Genomic DNA, 24,117 nt, shown 5'->3' on the forward strand with positions numbered 1-24,117 from the left:
TATGATTGGTTCTCTAATGTATCTTACTACTTCTCGGCCTGACATGATGTTTGCAGTTTGTTTATGTGCTAGGTACCAAGAAAGTCCCCGAATGACTCACCTGGCAGCGGTCAAGCGTATTCTTCAATATCTGAGAGGCAATCCAGACATCGGGTTATGGTACCCCAAGGACGATAACTTTGATCTTACCGCCTTTTCTGACTCAGACTATGGAGGATGCAAGATTAACTTCAAATCGACAACAGCAGGGTGTCAATTCCAAGGAATCCGGCTTGTTTACTGGCAGTGTAAGATGCAGACAACGGTCTCCACTTCAACCGCCGAAGCTGAATATGTTGCAGCCTCGAGTTGCTTTTCCTAGGTTTTGTGGATACAACAACATCTTAGCGACTACGGTTTGAAGTTTCTTACTACTCCATCTTAATTGATAACTCTGCTGCCATTAGCATCACCAAAAATCCCGTACAACACTCAAAAACAAAACATATCGAAATTCGATATCATTTCATACGGGATTGTTTTGAAAAAAAATTGATTGACCTTGAGAAAGTACATACCGATTTTCAAAAAGTCGATCAATTTACCAAAGCATTTGACAAAACGCATTTTAATTTTCTGCTTGGTTTAAATGGATTAAAAACTCTTGCTGATATCCTGAAACAAGGGTGAATATCTTTATTTTCGGATTATTTTTCTTTTAAATATTATTTTATTTTGGTTTTGGATTTGAAGGGGTGAAAAATAGAAAATACAAAAATATTGTGTTTTTCGTTTGTATAGATAAAATCCAAAAACATTAAAAATTTGAAAAAGGCAAAAATATGTTCTTCTTGTTTAAAAATTTTGAAAATTCAAAAACATCGAAAATTTGAGAAAAACCAAAAATACTGTGTCTTTTAGTTTTGAAAATTTGAAAAGACAAAAATATTGTGAATTTTTTCGTTTGTACAGAAAAATCCGAAAATCCAAAAATATTGTGAAGTTTTATTTTATTTATAAGAAAATTTTGGAAAAGACAAAAAGATTGTGTTTTATGTATGTAAAGATAAAAACCAAAACGATTTTTGCATATATTCGCTGAAAATTTTGTCAATGACCTACATTTGAAGGAAATATACTTGTATATGTTTGAGAAAGCGTTAATCTACCTCATATCTCAGATCTGATATATATAATTAACACGATTACGGATCTAGTTCATGATTACACTTGATTGTATGTTATATGTTATATTAATTGTATGTATGTGTAGATATAATAATAGTATGAAGCTTGAGAGAGTAATTCGGCAGACATTTGATAAAGTAAACTCTAAACTTCAATTAACAGAGGTGAACACCTTTATAAATAGAAGATGGATTTAGTTCGTTAAACATTCCGTAACGAACTAGCTTCCACTTCATTACATACATAAAATATGATTAACTTAACGAATCACCCCCTAATTCGTTAAACATCCGTAACGAATCAGGAGGGAACTTAACTTAGATCTAGTCCGTTAAACATCCTTAACGAACTAGATACTAAACTTAACGAACTAGAATAATAACTTAATATTTATTACATAAATAACAAAAGATACATTAACGATAGATACAAAGACTCGAGACACAAAACCGTGTACTAACAGACACCCCCTCGTCTTGAGCTCTTTGTCTTTTACTTTACTTGAAGCGCTTGGACTGCCAATCTCTGCAACTATGAATCACGTTCTCATAACATACACGCACGACGCGTTGGAACTGCATAGCCAGATCATAGTCTTTATTGCGCTCGAACAATATCTTATTCTTATGTAGCACGTCGTTGTCTGTCTTAGTTAAGTTAACAAGCCACATTGGATCGATGATCCTGATCAACTCTGTCTTTAAACCTTTACCCAAGACAATGACGGCCTCGCCAGTTCTGTTGTCATAGTACCAGCGGTTGAAAGATGAAGACATGTGTTGATTCAACGTCTTCATTGGCACACGCTTCTTGGTCTTTGGCGGCTTTACCTTAAGAATCAAATTTCTCCAACCCGTCCTTGGATCAATTTCATCTATACATTTTCGGGTTGGGACCCGAGGCTTTAGAAACTTGAAACCTGAGTTGACTTCGAACAGCAATTGTTGATGAAACCAATCCGCTATTTGATCACCCCCTCAGTTGATAAATGGTCGACACGCGAGGGTCTGAACATCCCAACGCGGTAATGTGAGAACATCATTGATCTTCGTATAATATTGAATACCTTTTTCCCATTTAACAATACATACTTTTAAATCAGAATCAAATAACCAGGAGATAATGTCATCTTGAACCTTTGACACGGTCTTGAATTTAGTCATCTGATTGGATTTAGCATGAGCAGCAGCTTCATCCTTCTGTTCCTGATCCAGGTACCGATAAGCCTCAATAACTTTATGATATTTCTTGTTTCGATAACCAAACCACCTTTCAATGTCAGCATCAGTCGGGTTCTCAATCAAATTAAATCTTGTATCAACCACACGTTTACCCTTTGATACCTTATCCAGATTATCCTCAGCTGCTTTAAACGTTTCCTCAGTAAATACTGGAGCACCCTGATAAACATTTGTGTGTTGAAATAGATCAGGAAACTCCTCAGCTGTAACATCTTCAACCTCAACCTCCTCATCTTCATAAATAAAAGCCGTATTCATTTGAACAGTCGGATCATTTAAGATCTCTTCATCGTTCTCGACCTCAACATCAGGCTCAGCTTCTAACACAGTCAATTGATCATTATTTAAGTCAAGCAGTAACTAAATCTGCTCTTGTGTTAGGGACTTATCCACAAAATTTCCCACCTCAATATCATTTCTGTTCACCACACTTCTGACCACCCCAAATCCATCAACAAAAATAACCGTGTCAGCTTCAATCATCTCAATTGGTTTGGCAGCAGTCGTATCGTGATAAACAGTAATCTGCTTTCCTGGGTCACCAGCACTCATTCATGTCCCAGAAGATGAACCGTGAGCTTGTTTCGGCTCACCTCCTGCACCAGACGCATCTGATCTTCTTCATCATTCTTGATTTTCTTCAGTTCATCATCCTTGCAAGTCAATTGCAAGATAAGTTCCTCCTGCTCTTTAATCTTCACCCCCTGACTCTTTAATCTTCACCCCCTGAGACGTAACAATCTCACGGAGGGCTTTTGTTTCCTTTTGGTAGAAAGAAACATATACCATCAATCTCCTCTGATTTTCCATCAAATGCTCTGGAGCGTGGCGATCAGCAGCCATTTGATTTTCATAAAGATGAAGAAGACTCAAGAGCATATCTGTTTGATGGTGTGTTGGCATTGTATGAACAGATGGATGAACCGGCTGAATTGGTCCTTGAGGTCGTGTAATCCTCATAAATGTAACACCATGAGGTTGGTTAGGCTTCATGGATGGTGTTGGAGGAAATATTAAGGGAGTAGCAGTAGGCCTTGGTATTTCTGATAAAGCAGATTGAAGAATCAAACCAAACCTAGGATCGGACGTAAGCGTGGTCGTCAAAGTGAGTTCCAACGTGCTAGTAGTAAGCGGCACCACCGGTCTTTGAGAAGCGGGCGACCTTGGAGGCTGAACTTCAAAAGAAATGCCAGCACCGGCCGACACTCTTCGCTTAGACGATCCTTCAGTGGCCAATTCTTTACTCTCTCTCTTGCGTTGAGAGGCAATTGTAGCTGCTAAAGCCGCTTCAATCGCTGCTTGTTGTTCAATGATTGCAGCATCTTCATCCCACCAGTACCACCATCATCACCACCGTCATTCCCACTGTCATTCCTACTTGGTCCCTCCTCAGGCTTCGAATCCGAATCGTCATGGATCCAATGATCATTGTCAGGACATATATACTCTGGATTTACCAAATGACCAATGAAACGTTTGGTTGGAGGAGGATCCTTCCTGTAAACCTTCATACGTCGTACAGTATCAGCCGTCATGTGATCAAGAGTCATCAAATCATTCACTACAGCCTGATCAATAACCATATTGGGATTCAGGTCTTCGATAATTAACTGGATGAATCGAGGATACATTAAGAACTTCTTTTTCTGAACAGTCTGAAGACATTGTTCCTTTAGATGATAAAAGATTAATTCTAAGAAGTTGAACGGCTTGTTGATAATAAATGAAACAAATGCCGACTGTAACATGATTCGACACTCATCAAAAGCACCCTTACGACCTCCCAAGCAATGGATCAATACATGTAATAAATACTTGTAGGTCGGGTATACACCATTCTTGTTGTACATCGAATCATCAATGTTACCTCCATAGTAAACCCGTCTAAACAAACCCTTGATAAATTCCTTGTCGAATTCACACAGATTGTCAATGTTGTCCCCAAAACGAAGAACACGACTAATCACATAGGTATCTACAGTGATAGCTGTTCCATTGATCGTAGCAGTAATATGGTTGTCGGCTTCAACATAATAAGCGGTATTCCAAAATTGTCTAACAATACTCAGATAGACTTTTGGCCTTGCAGTTACAGCAAAATGTATCACTGAATGTCTCATAAAAGCTAGTAAATCCCCAAATAAAGCTTCGTCTGCAAGTTTGTACCGACAAAGGCACAAATATTATGCTTCTTGTCATATGGCAGTAACGGCATATTCTGTTGTTGTTGCTTTGCAATAACCGGAGGATCTTGTACCGGGTTATCAACCATAGTTCTAAATAAATAACAAGAGTCAGTAATCATATATATATATATATATATATAAGTATTTAAAGTTATAAAAATTTAACTAAAAGTAAAAACTAAAAGAAAAATAAAAACATTAAATGTCATTCGTTAAAAACAGGCTGATTCGTTAAAATGTTATAACGAATCATCTGTTTCGCTATCAAGTAAATAAGTAACGAATGAGAAGTAGTGAATTACTGTGAAAAAGGTAACGAACTAACCATCTAGTTCGTTATAATTAACGAATACAAACCTGATTCGTTAAGAAGATTGATTTGCTATTTTAATTCGTTTGATTAACTTATCGAATTGGACACGAATTAGTTCCAATTTGCTAAGCATAACGAATGGACAAATCATCTTAATCTTTGACTTTAAATAGTCAAGGTCAAAATTAACCAAGAACATCAAAAGTCAAATAAATAATCGGAAATCTGATACACCCATAATCATCAACATGAAACCAAAGCAGTGACCATAATGGATCTCGGAAACACATTCCGATTACAATGGTATCAAATTAGTGGTACACAACATGATATAAAGCATATAGATTAAGGTTTATATAAACCTCAAAAACCCGGTAATAAAATCGCATAATTAACCTATCAAATCGTTATCATATTTGACGAAAATCACGAAGATATGATTATCTATACCTTTGGATCTCAAAGGTATAATCAAAACACTGAAATTCGAAGGTCGTAATTTATGAAAATTTTTTTGCTGAGTAACAGTACAAAGGAACGAAGATGATAGTGAATAATGAGGCGGTTCGTATGCACGCCGTCCTATATAGTCTGACACAGCACGCTTTTCGATGTAACGATCAGCCGATTTGTTTGAAATTTGAACTAAAGAATCAGATGATTCGTTATCTGAACTTAACACGTGTCATAGCGAATTAGATTCAATTCGTGTCTAATTCATTAAATATGTATAGCGAACTGAATGTCATTCGTTACAGAGTGGCGGAAGCGAATTAGGGTAAAAAATTAGTATGTAATTCATTAAAAATGACTCAATTCGTTATACTTTAATTAACAAATCACCCTTTATTTAAATTTCAAATGAATAAATTAAATTTAATTAAATGAATTAATGAATTAAATAATTAAAAGACACAGTTTTAACATAAATGGATTACCGAGATCCCATACCTCGATAATCGAATACCTTAAAGCGTTTCGCGGTTTTGAAACACATAATTTAAGTTAAATATAAATAAACTCAATTGTTAGTGCACGGAATTGTTGTCCGTAGCGATCGAATAACTTAAAAATAATTTATTAAAAACGTTAAATAAATATGTACAAGAAAAACTATCCGAAAATAAAAACCTAGAATAAAAAAATGTTTTTGTGTTTTTGTATGAATTTTCAAAAGCAGTACATATTTTTGGTGAGTTTGAGAATAGAATCATATTGACCGAGTTGCCCTTCTATCACAGTTTTATATTTCAGCGATATTATGACTTGCGTTAAGTCGGTCATTAATATTGTTGTCCACTTAAATCTTATAACAAGTCCTCAAGTGTTTTTGTGATATGATTAATGGTTCAATTATCGCACAGAATATCATAAACTATCAGCCTCTAATCCCAGTTCAAGCTTAATTTGATTTTGGCCAAATCACCCCAACTTCACTTAAACCGTTATAGTGTTTATCAAAATTTTTGAAGATTTTAGAACTTTTGAGTACATCAAGATTCCTTTACTGTGAGTGAGTATGCACGAGTCCATCTGTCGGCTTACATGCATTGTATTCCCTAGGGTCCGTTTCTTATTGGTATTGAGACGCTCGCAAGGGAGGAACAATTTTATGACTAACAACGGATTTTAATCAAGTCAGCAATTTAGATTGTATGGAGTACAGCAGTGATCAAGTTTAATGACTTTGGGTTTGCTCTAAAAGCGAGTGAAATATTCATGTTTATGAATACCCAGATGATTAAGCCGCATAAAGACTCACAGTATCCGGAATCCTAAAGCTTGTTATCTGCTTTATTATATTTTTGGGTGATCAACAACTATAGGGCTTGAGTATAACAGGTTATTACATTTCTGCCATCCTCACCGAGATTTTTGCTAGAGACTAACACCTCTTTAAATTTGGCTTTTCTTTATGTTTATATCACATACTTTACTCTAACAACTTGTTTAAGACCTATCAATGCACAAATGCAATTAAGCACTCAGTCTTTTAAGCTTATTTTTTGCTGGATTTGGGGTCAATCAATCAATGTACTATCATTTTCACTTGTTGCTTCAAAAACTCAAAATTTTGAGGAGCATAAAACAAAAATGAATTTAATCGCCCTAGTTACTTTCAGTCTATAGATTAATGGCTATCCTATCAATCTACAAGTAGATAACAGGATCAATACATGCAAGCATGTTCCACAAACTTAAATTTATCAGGACCAAACATATACAAGTATATCTCCTTCAAATAGGAGTAAATGACATATTTTTCAGCGATCGTATGCAAAAATCTTTTTGGATTTTCTCTTTACATACTTAAAAACACAATCTTTTTGTCTTTTTCGGATTTTTCTGTACAAACTAGAAATTCACAATCTTTTTGTATTTTCAGATTTTCAAATATTTTTGGATTTTCAAAATTTTTCTATACAAACAAGAAATTCACAATCTTTTTGAATTTTTAAATTTTAAGATTTTTTTTTTAGATTTTTAAAGAAAAATATTAAAGACCTGAAATCACACTATTTTTTATTTTTAGATTTTTCATTGTTTTTGGGTCCTATTTATACAAATGAAAAGCACAATCTTTTTGTATTTTCTATTTTCACCCACTAAAAGCCAAAACCAAAATAAAATTTAACTGAAAAATATACTGAAAATAAAGATATTTATCCTAGTTTCAGGATATCAGCAAGGGTCTTTAAGCCATTTTAACCAAGAAAAAATTGAAAACGTGTTTTGTCAAATGCTTTGGTAAATAAATCATCTTTTTGAAAATCGGTATGTACTTTCTCAAGGCCAATTAATTTATTTTCAAACAATCCCGTATGAAATGATATCGAATTTCGATATGTTTCGTTTTGGAGTGTTGTACGGGATTTTTGGTGATGCTAATGGCAGCAGAATTATCAATTAAGATGGGAGTAGTAAGAAACTTCAAACCGTAGTCGCGAAGATGTTGTTGTATCCACAAAACCTGGGAACAACAACTTGAAGCTACAACATACTCAGCTTCGGGGGTTGAAGTGGAGACCGTTTTCTGCTTCTTACACTGCCAGGAAACAAGCCGGCTTCCTAAGAATTGACATCCTGCTGTGGTAGACTTGAAATTAATCTTGCATCCTCCATTGTCTGGGTCAGAATAAGTGGTAAGTTCAAAAGTATCGTCCTTGGGGTACCATAACCCGGTGTCTGGATTGCCCCTCAGATATTGAAGAATACGCTTGATCGCTGCCAAGTGAGTCACATGGGGACTAGCTTGGTACCTAGCACATAAACAAACAGCAAACATTAAGTCGGGTCGAGAATCAGTAAGATACATCAAAGAACCAATCATAGCTCGATATAGGGTCGGATAGACAGTATCCTCCAATTCATCCGGTGATAAATTGTGACCCACAGGGAGAGGAGTAGAAGAGGTTTTTCCGGCAGTAATCTTAAATCGGCTCAAGATGTCGTTCACATATTTAGTCTGGTGAATGAAGATTCCTTTCGCAGAATGATGAACCTGCAACCCTAAAAATAAGTTCATCTCTCCCATCGAACTCATCTCAAACTTGGTTTACATTGACTTATCGAATTCCTTACACAACGTGTCGTTTGTTGACGCAAAAATAATGTCATCGACATAAATCTGAACGAGGAGAAGATCATCATCAATGTTTTTGTTAAAAAAAGTGCAGTCAACAGTTCCACGTTTGAAGCCATTATCCGTTAAATGGTCGGGTAGCGTGCCATACCAAGCTCTTGAGGCTTGATGCAGACCATATAATGCCTTGTTTAAACGGTAAACACGGTCAGGATAATCAGGATCTTCAAAACCTAGAGGCTGTAACACAAACATTTCCTCGTGTAGTTCACCATTGAGAAAAAGCACTTTTAACATCCATTTGATAGACCTTTATGTTCTTGTAAGCTGCTGCATAGGCCAGAAAGATTCGTATGGACTCCAATCTTGCAACCGGAGCATATACCTCAGTCTAGTCAATACCCTCTAGCTGATGGAAACCTTGCACCACTAACCATGCCACGTTTCTCGCGATCACTCATCGATCGTCTTTCTTACATTTAAATACCCACTTAATCGGAATTGCCTTCTTGACTCTAGCAGGTTTGCAGATAAGATCCCAAACACCCAGCCGTGCAAATTGTTGTAATTCTTCTTGCATGGCTTCTACCCAAGAAGGATCTTGAAGTGCCATACGAGGAGTCGTTGGCTCAACTTGGGATAGAAAGTAAGTGAATTTAGCAAGATTTACAATTCCAGGTGAATGCAAATCTGCATAAGCACATAATACATTATTATCACTTGACGAAGAAACTTGATGACGTGTCTGAACTCTCACATCAAGATCTCCAATAATGTTTTATTCCGGATGATAATTATGAATCCTAAGAATGGGATTCTCAAGAACCTCAACATTTTCAAATAAATTAGTGTAATGTTCTCCTAGTTTGTGAGATGGAGCATCACTATCAAGTTCAATAACTTGATCAACAACTGGAATATCATCAGACAAAGTAGATGCAGTATCAAAGAGAACTGGAGAGTAATTATCAGGATCTTCAGTTGGAGCATTGATTGGATCTTCAACATCATTAGAACTTGAAAATCTTGGAATTACCAGTTGTTCTTCAAAATAAGCACGAACCAAATCTTCATCTGGTTGATCAGTTGTTGGAGTAAATGAGTTAAATAAGCCATCATAGTCAAACATCCAGTCGGGACCTTTCCCTTGAGGAGGTGTGGTGTACTTTTGACAATCCACATGATACCATTTCTCAACACAACCAGACGTGAAGTTAAATACCCATTTCTTAGGAGAGACATACCCTAAGAAATATCCTTCAATGGCTTTTTCATCAAACTTACCCACATATTTCTTTAACATTGTACAAGGACATCCAAACGGTTCCAAGTACTTTAAGTTAGGCTTACGATTATTCAACAACTCATAACTTGTCTTCTTGAGTCTCTTAACAATTAGAACCCGACTGAGTGTATAACAAGTAGTATTCACCGCCTCATTCCAGAATTGGACAAGAAGTTTTGAATCAGCAAGCATAGTTCTAGCAGCTTCAATCAACGTTCTATTCTTTCGCTAAGCTACACCGTTTTGTTGTGGTACGTATGGGGCACTGTATTCACGATGAATTCCCTTTTGTAAACAAAAGAAATCCAATACAGTATTTTTTAAATTCAGTACCATTGTCACTTCGAATTCTCCTCATTTTCTGTTTGTATAGTGATTCGATCTTAGTGATTAAATTCTGAACAAGAACAAGTGTTTGATCTTTTGAACTCATAAATAAGACCCATGAGTATCTTGAATAGTCATCCGTAACTACCAGGCAATACCAATCTCCAGAGATACTAGCACGATTCACTGGACCAAAAAGATCCATATGAAGTCGCTCAAGAGGAGTATCAATGGAATTTAATAACTTAGAAGGATGCGACTTTTTCTTCTGTTTGCCCTTTTTGCAAGCAATACAGTGATCAGATAACTTAAAGCTCTTCAAAGACACACCTTCAACTAGGTCATTTGCCATTAAATATTTCATCTTTCGAACATGAATGTGACCCATTCTACGATACCATAGAATAGAGTCTTTCTCGGTTGCTTTCGAGACAAAACATGTTTCGACAGATGTTGATACTTTAGAACTCATATTTAAGACATAAATATCATTCTATCGAGGTGATCTCATGACAACCATGCCCTCAGGAATCTCATATCCCGGTTAAAGAATCAGACATTCTTTATCAGTAAATACGGTAGTGAACGTTTTGTCACATATCTAAGAAACACTCAATAAGTTATGATCTACCTTGTCACAGTAGTTGTCTTTATCAAAAGTACTATGCCCATTCGAAACATCACCTTCTTGTGTAATCATACCCCCAGAATTCCCAGCAAACGCCACATAACCCCTTGGATATTTCTCACATTTGTTAAGAGGTCGAGATTTCCAGTAATATGACGAGAAAATCCACTATCCATAATCCATTTTTCACCATAAATGGTCTTGGATGAATCCTACACACAAAAGAAAATGGTTAGTTCAAAAAGGCAGCCTAGGCCTCAGTCTTGGGCACCTTTTGATTTCCATGAGTAACATTAAACTTGGTTGGATTCAATTGTTGTTCAGCAACTTGCGAATAAGTTACAGGCTTCTTTGACTTTCGTCTTAGATAAGCAGCTTGAACTACATTTGAGTTCACATTCTTGCATAATGGTTCTGTTGGAACAAACTTTGGTTTAACTTGACCATAAGTTTCATTCACATGAACTACCTTTCGAGGATTCATGTTTGAGAACATGATGTGAGTCTCATCATCATACGACACAGGTCGTTTTGGAATCTCCTTAATCAAAGGAACCGGTTTTGATTGGTCCTTGATAATTGGATGAAGATTCTGAGAATTCTTCTGTCCACAGTTTCTCACAACATGACCTTGTTGACTGCAAAGAAAGCAGCTTCGCATGTCCACATGGTTGTTTTGAGATTTAGCGGTAACATATGACACAGAAGGATGATGACTCACATTCTTGGTAAAACTCTTAGCTAGATCATCAGATGACCCCGATTTCTTTTTCAAATAAAAATCTAGATTAGAACAATTTGAAAAACTTTGCAAAGTATCGGTTCTAATCGATTTTACAAATTGAACTTTCTTAGCATGTTTTAAAACTTGCTTAGCTTTAGTCAAAGGGTCAGATGAAACTGATGTTTTAGCTTGAGCATACTGATATTCAAGATCTTGAATCTTGGAAGTTTCATTGTGAAATACACTCTCAATCAGTTCTGGTTTAATGATACTAATCAGAATGTCTTTATCAGTGAATATCGTGTCAATCCCTTTTAACTTAAACACACGAACAGTTGATGGCTTTGAGACATTAGGATTTATGAAAGGCAACAAATCCTCATCAGAAATTTTTGGTTTTTCTGATTTCTTAGCCTTCACAGGTTTAACCTTAACATGATTTTCTTGTTTCACCTGAGTTGTGTGCGAACCATACACAGCCTCCTCAAATTCATGAGGTTCACAAAGAATATGATTAGAACTTGGAATGTTCTTGTTCTTGTGTATTATTTCAGGTTCGAACACATCCTCAATTATGACTTTATCTGCATTTTCAACAAATATTTTGTTGCTTTGAACATGAGGTTTTTGACTTGTAGATTGGACTTTAACAGTTTCAGGCTTAACTGGCTTTACTATTTCAGAAATCACAGATTCTTTCACAATCACATCCTCTTCTTTTCTAGCAAAAGGATTTGGTTTATAATCATTCTCAAAGGGTGGTGGAATTTCAACAAAACCTATTCCTTTCTTTGAATCTTTTTGCTTACCAGATACTTCAATTATTTCATTTAGCGAAAATGAAGAGTTTATGAATTTTCCCAATTTGTTTTTAACTCAAGAACCTCATTTTCAAGCTCGGTTATCTTTGATCTATGTTTCAAAATTTCTTGAAAATCTTGATAATTGATAGTCATTTTAACAGATAACTCAGCTTTGAGATCATGGTTACTTGTCGACAATGCTTCAATCTTTTCACGAGATCTCATCTGAGATTCCAAAGATTGTCGATAAGTATCCTTTAGTGAAGAAATTTCTTTCACTAAACAGTCATTGTTATTTTTCAAGGAATCTAACTTAGGCTTGTTTTTCTCACATTCAACACAAGAAATAGAAGAACTAACTTCATTTATTTTTTAGCCATGCAAGCAAAAGTAGTTGGAAGCTTTGCACACGAGTCATTAGAATCAGACTCAGAATCATTGTCCGAAGATAGGTCGCTTCCACTTGCATCTTGAAAATTCCAAGTAAATCCAAACATTGCCAGATTTGCTTGATTGTTATTGCACATCAATCTTTGTGACCAGTCATCCCCATCCAAGTTAGACAACATTGCTTGTGATCCAGAAGACGAAGGTTTAGCTCCAGAAGACTTTCCCGCATCATTTCTGTTTTTACCAGATGAATTCTGATCTTGCTTTCTGGGACCAGTGTACTCCTTCTTTGGCTTATCACGTTCTTTAGCAAAATGTCCAAACTCTTGACAGTTATAGCATTTGACTTTTAATTTTTCAAATCCCAATTTCTTGTTCAAGGATGGAAGATCCTTACACGTTCTTTGCATAAACATTTTCACTTTCCTGACGATCATAGCCATATTCCACTTCAATTCCATCAGTTCTAAATCATCAGGATCAATTTGATCATAGTCTTCATCAGTCAAATCGCTTGTTGCAATCTTACTACTAACCAAATTCTCATATGAAGTCATGAAGACAGACAAGAAAGTAAAATTTTGTTCGGCTTCTCTCATGTTCACATTTGATTGGGAAGAGAACTGATTTGAAGGAGATGAATTTCAGACCCTCCAGATAAACCAGAAATACCAGATGATCCAGAATGTCCAGCTGTATAGAAGCAAGCACGTGGATCACTATAGATAGTTGTAGCATTATCACTTGCATGTTATGTAAGAAATGCAGTAACAGGAGAAATGGTTGAACTCAACGACATGCTTCCACCATAAAATGTAGGATCTTGATTATCTTTAGAAGACTTCTGACATTTCAGATCGTACTCTCGTGCTTCAATCTTTTGCATGAATTCAGATGCTTTCAGATCTTCATAGTTAAAGTAATTATTTTCTTTCAAAACCATCAAGAAATTCGAGTAAGAACTCGGCAAAGCACTTTTAATGGTGTCAATCTTGTCAACTTCAGATGTTTCCAACCTCATCTTATCCATCTCAGCTATCAAGTGATTAAACCTTGTTTTCATCTCTTTAACAGTCTCTCCCTTAAGTAAATTAAAGTTTCTAAACTGAAACTTGAGCATAACCTTCTTACTTTCAGCGGTATTACCCATACTTCTCATAAGAATATGTTGGAACAATGAAGCACAAATCTTTATGCTACCAAATTGGTGAAAGATGTTTTCGGGTAAAGCCATTGTGATAATAGAATAAGCTTTTGTTTCAATCTCCAACGCTTTCTTTTCTTCTTGAGAATACTGAGAGACAGCCTTAGGTGTAAACCCAATAGTTTCATCTCCAATCATTGGAACGGTGTAAACCTCATCCAAGCAGTACGAACAATCAGGGTGAATTGACCCTAGATGAGCATGGAAACGGGGTTCCCATTTAGCAAAATCGCTAAATTTCATCAAACGTGGACACTTTGAATGTGAACCGATCTCAGTATCCAGTTGCAACATTTGTTGAATTAACATATTTTGGGAAGCTAGTGCATACATACCAGCCATGTTTGCTAAATAACAATTTTCTCAAACTCCAAGGGTTAAAATTGAAAATTATATTAACGAACTGTGAACAGTAGAAGTAACGAATTGTGAACAGTGGTTAACGAATCACAACTTAACAAAGTTAAGATTGTTCTGGTAACGAAATAGAAATGATTTTAACGAATCTGAAACAGTACCTTTAACGAATCCGAAATAGATTATAACGAATTAGTCCACGAATTAACAAAACAGATGGTTTCCTTAACGAATCACTAAGTGTAATCTTAGCGACTTAAGTAGCGAATTAAATACAGTTGATAACGAATCAACTGATAGCGAATCATGTTGTTACAACGGTTGTAACAAACCTCTGACAACAATTATATGAATCAATCAATCAATCAATCAATCATACCTAATAAAGTCCCACCAATAGCATAGCTATAAATAGGGTCTGGGGAGGGTGGGATGTAGGCACACCGTACCTCTATCCACATGGATAAAGAGGTGGCTTTCAGGGAGACCCTCAGCTCTATAGTACATATGTATGAAGCAATACAAAGAAAATCAGAGTTCAACAGTAATAATAATAATAATAATAATAATAATAATAATAATAATAATAATAATAATAATAATAATAATAATAATAATAATAATAATAAAAATAATAATAAAAATGATAATAATAATATTAATACTATATATGTAGAGAAAATATTATTATGGTGTGTGACTACAATAAGGTAAATAGAAGCCCTAAGTATTCCTTTCTCTCTAAAAATCCTTAACTTTAATTCTACTTCTCCAAGAATTCCTATCCTCAACCATGTCCTCGGAGAGATTTAGGTCTATCAAATCATGCTTAATCCTCTCATCCCAAGTCAATTTAGGTCATCCTCTACCCCTTCGCCCCTTTATAGTAATGTTTTCTACAGATCTAACAGGATTCATCGTTTGTCTTCTCTTCACATGTCCAAACCATCTCAATCTCAACTCTCTTATCTTGTCTGCTATGTTCGCTACCCCTAATCTCTCCCGAAACACAACGTTTCTTATTCGGTCTAACCTTGTGTGCCCACACATCCAACGTAGCATTCTCATTTCTGCTACCTCCATCTTCCGCACTTGTGCCTTCTTGATGGCCCAACAATCTGTACCATATAACATTGCAGGTCTAACTGCAACCCTATAAAATTTTCCCTTTAGTTTAGTTGGGAAACTCTTGTCGCACAATATACATGTGGCTGCTTTCCATCTACCCCATCCTACCTGAACTAGATGGGTCACATCACTGTCTAATTCCCCATCGCTCTGAACAAATGATCCTAGATACTTGAACTTCGTTACCTGCGGAACCACCTGCCCTTCAATGGTAATCTGTGCGTCTTCATTTTCATTTACCCCTCCAAAAGCGCAGTGGAGGTACTTCGTCTTAGATCGACTAATCCTTAAACCTTTTGTCTCTAAGGCTGTTTACCACTCTTCAAGTATCATGTTTAGATCTTGTTTTCTCTCCGCAAGTACCACAATATCGTCTGCGAACATCATGCACCATGGAAGCGTCCCCTGAATCAACTTTGACAACTCATCCAAGACCACTGCAAAAAGAAACGGACTCAGCGCTGACCCCTGGTGAAGACCTATCTCTACAGGGAAGAAATCAGTAACACCCACTGGCGCACGGATACTTGTTGCACTACTGGTATACATATCCATAATTATCTCTATGTATTTCCTGGGTACTCCTATACCCTCCAAGCACTCCCAAAGCACCTGTCGTGGCACACTGTCGTAGGCCTTTTCTAGGTCAATAAACACCATATGTAGGTCATACCTCTTCTCCCTATACTTTTCCATCAATCTTCTTATAAGGTGTATTGCCTCTGTGGTGGAACACCCCGGCATGAATCCAAATTGGTTCACCGTAACCTGAGTTTCTCGTCTAAGTATAACCTCGATCACTGTTGGTGCATTTTGTGACCGTCGCTATGCAATTCTGTTCAGCGTTGTGGAAGTACGAAGTTAGAGCAACTTCGCCTACTGAAGCCCAGGCCCGAGAATGTTTTATATATATATACGTGTGTCTTGTTTAGGTTTAGTAATCCAGAAATTAGTGTGTGTTTTGAGCAGTTTGTTTGGAGAGAGTAAGAGACAAGGAGAGTCGTGTGAGACGACCCGAGGTAGAGCTCACCTCGGGTCAGTTGTGTTTTGTTTATGTTCGGTATGTAACGTGGTTTTGATTATTATAAAAGATCTGCAGATGTGTTTATCCCATTCGTGTGTTTGTTCGTGTATGTGTTTGTGTGTAATCGTGTTCTTCGTCTTCTACACCATTAACGACTCTAGGAGGATTCCGCACTCCTAGACCTCGTGCGGATCTCGTATCGATCAGCGACGCCCCGGGGGGACCTACAAGTGGTATCAGAGCCTTAGGCTCTTATGCTATGGTTCGAGATCTGCGTTTTGGTGTTTCTGGCACGAATCTGATGTGTTCTTGGCTGAACAGCGCCGCAGGCGAAGTTATGGGGTTCAGGCGAAGTTGTCACTTAAATTTTAGGGTTTAGGCGAAGATATAAGGTTAAGCGAAGTTATCCACAACTTCGGCTACCTCACAAGTTCGCTTATCAGTCAGGCGATGTTATGGAATAGGCGAAGTTATGGACAGGCGAAGTTGACTTTAGGCGAAGTTAATGAGAAAAAAAAAGTGTTTTGGAGTTTTCGTCTGTATGGCCAGGTGTACACGATTATTGTGAGACCGGAGATGTTGTTCCGTCAACGAGTAAAACTTGTTATCTCTGGGTCTTACGTGTGAACAAATACGTGTCAACTCTGGATATGGAGTTGAGGTTGTGAATGGGATATTGAGTGAAACTGGATATTGACACATATTTGGGTGTTTGTGGGCAATGAAATTGTTGTTGTTCGAGGTTGACCAACTGAAGAAAGTCAAATTGAACTGAAGGTTTTTGTCATTACTGGATTGCGGTCAGAGCATATTATTTATGTTATTTTCAAGGCGTTCGAGAATTGGATCCTGAAACGTGATGCTTATTTATTAGAGTGAAAATTCTGGAACAAGTTGGATTTAATCGGGAACTAAAGTGTTTATGTTCTTGATCGTTATCCCTGGTGATTGAAGATGCTTCGGATTAATGGTCATGTGTTAGATTCTGTCAAGGTGGTTTTGTGATGAACTTGATCACTTGATGTTGAGTAGTTGAAGATTAAACCTTATCGTATGCCGACGAGTTGGTGAAGTTGTGGAGGAAGCCCAACTTCACCTGTTGGTGAAGTCAGATGGACTCACGTGATTGGTTGAGATGATCTATTGGCACGAGGATGCATGCATTTCAAAGACCTCAATCTATATTGTCGGAGAAGCTTACACTGAAGGGGAGATCTGATATGGAAGACGCTGGGTGATTGGTAGATTTGTGAAGCTACATGACAGATTCAGACACGGCTGGTTGACTGCAAACAGAAGATCATCAGTTAAGAGGGGGACTGTTGGTGCATGTCGTGTAACAGATGATCTTTTGTGTTTGTTAGAATTGAGAGCAACGGTCAAAGGGGAGACTGTTGTTGCATTTTGTGACCGTCGCTATGCAATTCTGTTCAGCGTTGTGGAAGTACGAAGTTAGAGCAACTTCGCCTACTGAAGCCCAGGCCCGAGAATGTTTTATATATATATACGTGTGTCTTGTTTAGGTTTAGTAATCCAGAAATTAGTGTGTGTTTTGAGCAGTTTGTTTGGAGAGAGTAAGAGACAAGGAGAGTCGTGTGAGACGACCCGAGGTAGAGCTCACCTCGGGTCAGTTGTGTTTTGTTTATGTTCGGTATGTAACGTGGTTTTGATTATTATAAAAGATCTGCAGATGTGTTTATCCCATTCGTGTGTTTGTTCGTGTATGTGTTTGTGTGTAATCGTGTTCTTCGTCTTCTACACCATTAACGACTCTAGGAGGATTCCGCACTCCTAGACCTCGTGCGGATCTCGTATCGATCAGCGACGCCCCGGGGGGACCTACAAGTGGTATCAGAGCCTTAGGCTCTTATGCTATGGTTCGAGATCTGCGTTTTGGTGTTTCTGGCACGAATCTGATGTGTTCTTGGCTGAACAGCGCCGCAGGCGAAGTTATGGGGTTCAGGTGAAGTTGTCACTTAAATTTTAGGGTTTAGGCGAAGATATAAGGTTAAGCGAAGTTATCCACAACTTCGGCTACCTCACAAGTTCGCTTATCAGTCAGGCGATGTTATGGAATAGGCGAAGTTATGGACAGGCGAAGTTGACTTTAGGCGAAGTTAATGAGAAAAAAAAAGTGTTTTGGAGTTTTCGTCTGTATGGCCAGGTGTACACGATTATTGTGAGACCGGAGATGTTGTTCCGTCAACGAGTAAAACTTGTTATCTCTGGGTCTTACGTGTGAACAAATACGTGTCAACTCTGGATATGGAGTTGAGGTTGTGAATGGGATATTGAGTGAAACTGGATATTGACACATATTTGGGTGTTTGTGGGCAATGAAATTGTTGTTGTTCGAGGTTGACCAACTGAAGAAAGTCAAATTGAACTGAAGGTTTTTGTCATTACTGGATTGCGGTCAGAGCATATTATTTATGTTATTTTCAAGGCGTTCGAGAATTGGATCCTGAAACGTGATGCTTATTTATTAGAGTGAAAATTCTGGAACAAGTTGGATTTAATCGGGAACTAAAGTGTTTATGTTCTTGATCGTTATCCCTGGTGATTGAAGATGCTTCGGATTAATGGTCATGTGTTAGATTCTGTCAAGGTGGTTTTGTGATGAACTTGATCACTTGATGTTGAGTAGTTGAAGATTAAACCTTATCGTATGCCGACGAGTTGGTGAAGTTGTGGAGGAAGCCCAACTTCACCTGTTGGTGAAGTCAGATGGACTCAAGTGATTGGTTGAGATGATCTATTGGCACGAGGATGCATGCATTTCAAAGACCTCAATCTATATTGTCGGAGAAGCTTACACTGAAGGGGAGATCTGATATGGAAGACGCTGGGTGATTGGTAGATTTGTGAAGCTACATGACAGATTCAGACACGGCTGGTTGACTGCAAACAGAAGATCATCAGTTAAGAGGGGGACTGTTGGTGCATGTCGTGTAACAGATGATCTTTTGTGTTTGTTAGAATTGAGAGCAACGGTCAAAGGGGAGACTGTTGTTGCATTTTGTGACCGTCGCTATGCAATTCTGTTCAGCGTTGTGGAAGTACAAAGTTAGAGCAACTTCGCCTACTGAAGCCCAGGCCCGAGAATGTTTTATATATATATACGTGTGTCTTGTTTAGGTTTAGTAATCCAGAAATTAGTGTGTGTTTTGAGCAGTTTGTTTGGAGAGAGTAAGAGACAAGGAGAGTCGTGTGAGACGACCCGAGGTAGAGCTCACCTCGGGTCAGTCGTGTTTTTGTTTATGTTCGGTATGTAACGTGGTTTTGATTATTATAAAAGATCTGCAGATGTGTTTATCCCATTCGTGTGTTTGTTCGTGTATGTGTTTGTGTGTAACGAGTCTAGGAGGATTCCGCACTCCTAGACCTCGTGCGGATCTCGTATCGATCAGCGACGCCGCGGGGGGACCTACAATCACTCTTTCCACTAGCTTCATATTATGACTTAATAGTTTGATTCCTCGGTAGTTACCACAACATTGGGTGTCTCCATTGTTCTTCTAGACAGGAACTACAACACTGCTCCTCCACTGGTCTGGCATCTTACCAGATTTAAGGATACTATTGAACAGAGTATTTAACCACATGACTCCTTCCTCTCACAGACACCTCCACACCTCGATGGGTATGTTGTCTGGGCCAACCGCCTTAGTCCTTCATATCCTCCTAAGTGCAGTCTGCACCTCTTCTCGTGTGATCCTTCGACAGTAGCAGTTATTCGATTGTTGTTGTTGGGAGGTTGTGTTGTCATGTTCTTCTTGGTAAGCTCTCCCGTTGTTGAAAAGATTGTGGAAATAGGTTTGCCATCTTAGCTTGATGTCCTGTTGTGACCCCGAGAGTCTTAGACGTTTTGTAGGTCTCCCTCAATTCCACACGCTCCTCCTCATTCGTGCACCTCATAAGCTCCCTAAAACATCCTTGTTTATCCCTTATCTTGTCTTGTACAGCCTCGTTCCACCACCAAGACTCCTTATGCCCACCTGTCTTTCCTGTTGTGACCCCGAGAGTCTCCTTTGCTATTTGAATGATCTTTGTAGCCATAGCTTCCCATATATGAGTTGAGTCCCCATTTAGTCGAGCCTACGCCTGCAGTATGAGTTTATCCTTAAACAGTAGGAGATTTTTGTCCCTCAAATTTCCCCATCGAATTCTAGGTGTACCTTTCTTCTCACGAACAGTCAGCTTATTTCTGAAGCCCATATCTGTCACCAGCAGTCGATGTTGAGCCACCACTGTCTCCCCAGGTATGGCTTTGCAGTCCTACCACCAACGTCGGTCTCCTTGCCTCATCAAAAGGTAGTCAATTTGCGTGTCGCGTCCGCTACTGCTAAAAGTGATCAACTGAGGGTTTTGTTTCCTAAAATAAGAACTATAATTCCTAGGTCATGGGCTACCGCAAACTCTAGGAGTTCTGTTCCAGTCTCATTCCTGTCACCAAAACCGAAACCTCCATGTACGGCTTGAAAACCATCGTTAGCCTTACCAATGTGTCCATTAAAATCACCTCCTATACAAATCCTCTCATCCCTAGGTATGCCCCCTACCACTGCGTCTAGACAATCCCAAAATTTTCTCTTTTCCTGGTCCCCTAAGCCAACATGAGGCGCGTAGGCGCAGACTACTGCCACTACTTCCTCTCCTAGTACTAATCTCAACACCATAATCCTGTCATTATGCTTTTATCACCTCCACCACACTAGTGTGTAGTTCCTTAGCCACTAGGATCCCCACTCCATTCCTAGCTCCATCAGACCCCGAGTACCACAACTTATACCCATTACACTCAGCCCCTCTATTCCCTTTCCACTTAGTCTCTTGGAGGCATGCTATTTGAACCCTACGTCTTCTAAGCACATCTACCAGTTCTAGCAACTTACTATATAAAGTTCCTACATTCCAAGAAGCCAAACGCAATATATACTCCCTATCTTTACCCTTTCCTACACCCCTCGTATCAGGACATGGTCTCAAGTAATAGTCATGGTTCCTACGCTCTATGATTGTAACTAATCACACAAACGCAAGCAACAGAACACCCAATCAAGATAATAATAATAATAATAATAATAATAATAATAATAATAATAATAATGAGTAGTAATAATAATAATAACAATACTACTACTGCTGCTGCTGCTGCTGCTACCGCCACTGCTACCGCCACTGCTACCGCCACTGCTACCGCCACTGCTACTACAACCCTACTACCACTACTACCACTACTACCACTACTACTACTACCACTACTACTAATAAAAATAATAATAGTAATAATAATTAGTAATAGTATTAATAATAATAATATAATATTAATAGTAATGGGTAAGTAAAACCGGCTTTCAAGACCCAACACACGGAACCTCCGTGTTCCGATGTGTTCCGTACGACTCCTCCGGCAAGTATGCTACGCCCAGAAGACTCCTTCGATCTTTTCGGACACGTCACTGTGAGCTGCAAGTGACCGCAGATCTGGAAGGTTACCAGAAGCTAACGACGGTGGGTTGTTGTTCGAAGGAGTAGCTTGATGATGAAGAAGCTAATGGCAGATTTGAGAGCTTGATAACCGATGGTTAACGGCAGATCTGGAAACTAACAGCTATATGTGTATATAATTGTTGGATAACCAGATCTGTTTGCTTCGGGATTTGATCTCCGGAATTTGAAACTAACGGATCTGGAAGGTTACCGGAATCCTCAATGTCTTTAAAGAAAGAAAGCAGAAATCAACAGTCTCCGATGAGTTTGAATTTGAACTCTGGCGAAGGGTTATTATTAACTCTAAGGTTGAAGACTATGATGTGTTGAAGACGATGATGTGTTGTAATAGTGTTGAAGACGATGATGTACAGGTGAGTTATTGGTCTCTATAACAACAATTACCATGTGGCAAAAGTTGTTATAATAACAGTTAACGAGGTGATACACGTGTCACACGAATTAGTTGACATTAATTAGAATACGTAACGAATTGGTTCACGAATCAGCTAATAACCATAACTAAGTAGCTAAAGATACTAACGAATTAGTCAAAAGTGTTAACGAATTAGCTAAAAATGTTAACGAATTAGCTTGAATCTCCAAATCTTCAAATCTTCAAACACATATTTCCAGATTTCTGGAAGCGTATGAACACTCAACCAAATATCAAATCTGTAATACTCACTCGATACACAACCAAATGGCCCAAATAACCTACCAAAACACTTGGAAAAACAACGCGAATCCAACTCGCACCATCTCGTACATCAAATTACTTTAACTCAAACCCAATTTAACCAAAATCACACTCTGTTTTTGGCTAAATCCAAAACCAAACCAATTCAATCCAAACCAATCCAAATTCCAATTCCTTACTACCAAACCTTACTAATACATTACCATTTCGTAACGAACTAGCTTCCACTTCGTTACATACATAAAATATGATTAACTTAACGAATCACCCCCTGATTCGTTAAACATCCTTAACGAATCAGGAGGGAACTTAACTTAGGTCTAGTCCGTTAAACATCCTTAACGAACTAGACACTAAACTTAACGAACTAGAATAATAACTTAATATTTATTACATAAATAACAAAAGATACATTAATGATAGATACAAAGACTCGAGACGCAAAACCATGTACTAACAATGTTTGGTCCTGATATTTACTTGTAAACGTTCGGGATAGCCATTTACCTGATAATGGAAAGTTTTTGGGGAGATTGTTATGCGTTTTATTTTATTCTTTCGCTGAAAACTATGTCGGTTATTTAAGTTTGTGGAACATGTTGCATGTTTTGGTCCTGTTGTCTACTTGTAGATTGATAGGATAGCCATTAATCTATAGACTGAAAGTGACTGGGGCGATTGAATTTATTTTTTATGCTCCTCAAAATTTTTGAGTTGTTGAAGCAAAAAGAGAAAATGATAGTACATTGGTCAATTGACCCCATATCCAGAAAAAAATAAGCTTAAAAGGCTGAGTGCGTAATTGTATTGGTGCATTGATAAGTCTTAAACAAGATGTTAGAGTAAAGTATGTGATATAAACATAAAGAAATGCCAAATTGAAAGAGGTGTCAGTTTCTACCAAAAATCTCAGTGAGGATGGCAGAAATGTAATAGCCTGTCACACTCAAGTCTTATATTTGTCTGATCACCAAATAATAAAATAAAGCAAATAACAAGAGTTAGGGTTCTAGACACTGTGAGTCTTTGTGCGGCTTAATCATCTGGGTATTCATATGCATGAATATTTTATTCGCTTTTAGAGCAAACCCAAAGTCATTAAACTTGATCACTACTGTACTTCTTATAAATCTAAACTAGTGACTTGATCAAAATCCGTTGTTAGTCATACATTTGTTCCTCCCTTGCGCGTGTCTCAATACCAATAAGAAACGGACCCCAGGGGATACAAGGTATTTATGCCGACGATGGACTCGTTCATACTCACTCACACTAAAAGAAACTTAATGCATTGCTCATAAATTTCTATAAATTCAAATTTTGATCGACATTATAATGGTTTAAGTCAAGTTGGGTGATTTGGAAAAATCAAATTAAGCTTGAATCGAGATTAGAGGCTTATACTTTCTGATATTCTGCACTCTAATTGAACCATAAACCATATCACAAAACCGCTTGAAGGTTTGTTATAAGATTTAATTGGACAACAATATCAATCACCGACTTAACACCAATCACAATATCACTGAAATATAAAACTGTGATGGAAGGGCAATATGGTCAA

This window comes from Bidens hawaiensis, unplaced genomic scaffold (genome assembly GCF_021521415.1).
Source record: "Bidens hawaiensis isolate Kalapana, Puna unplaced genomic scaffold, B.hawaiensis_p1.1 tig00002125_1, whole genome shotgun sequence".
NCBI classification, from domain to species: domain Eukaryota; kingdom Viridiplantae; phylum Streptophyta; class Magnoliopsida; order Asterales; family Asteraceae; genus Bidens; species Bidens hawaiensis.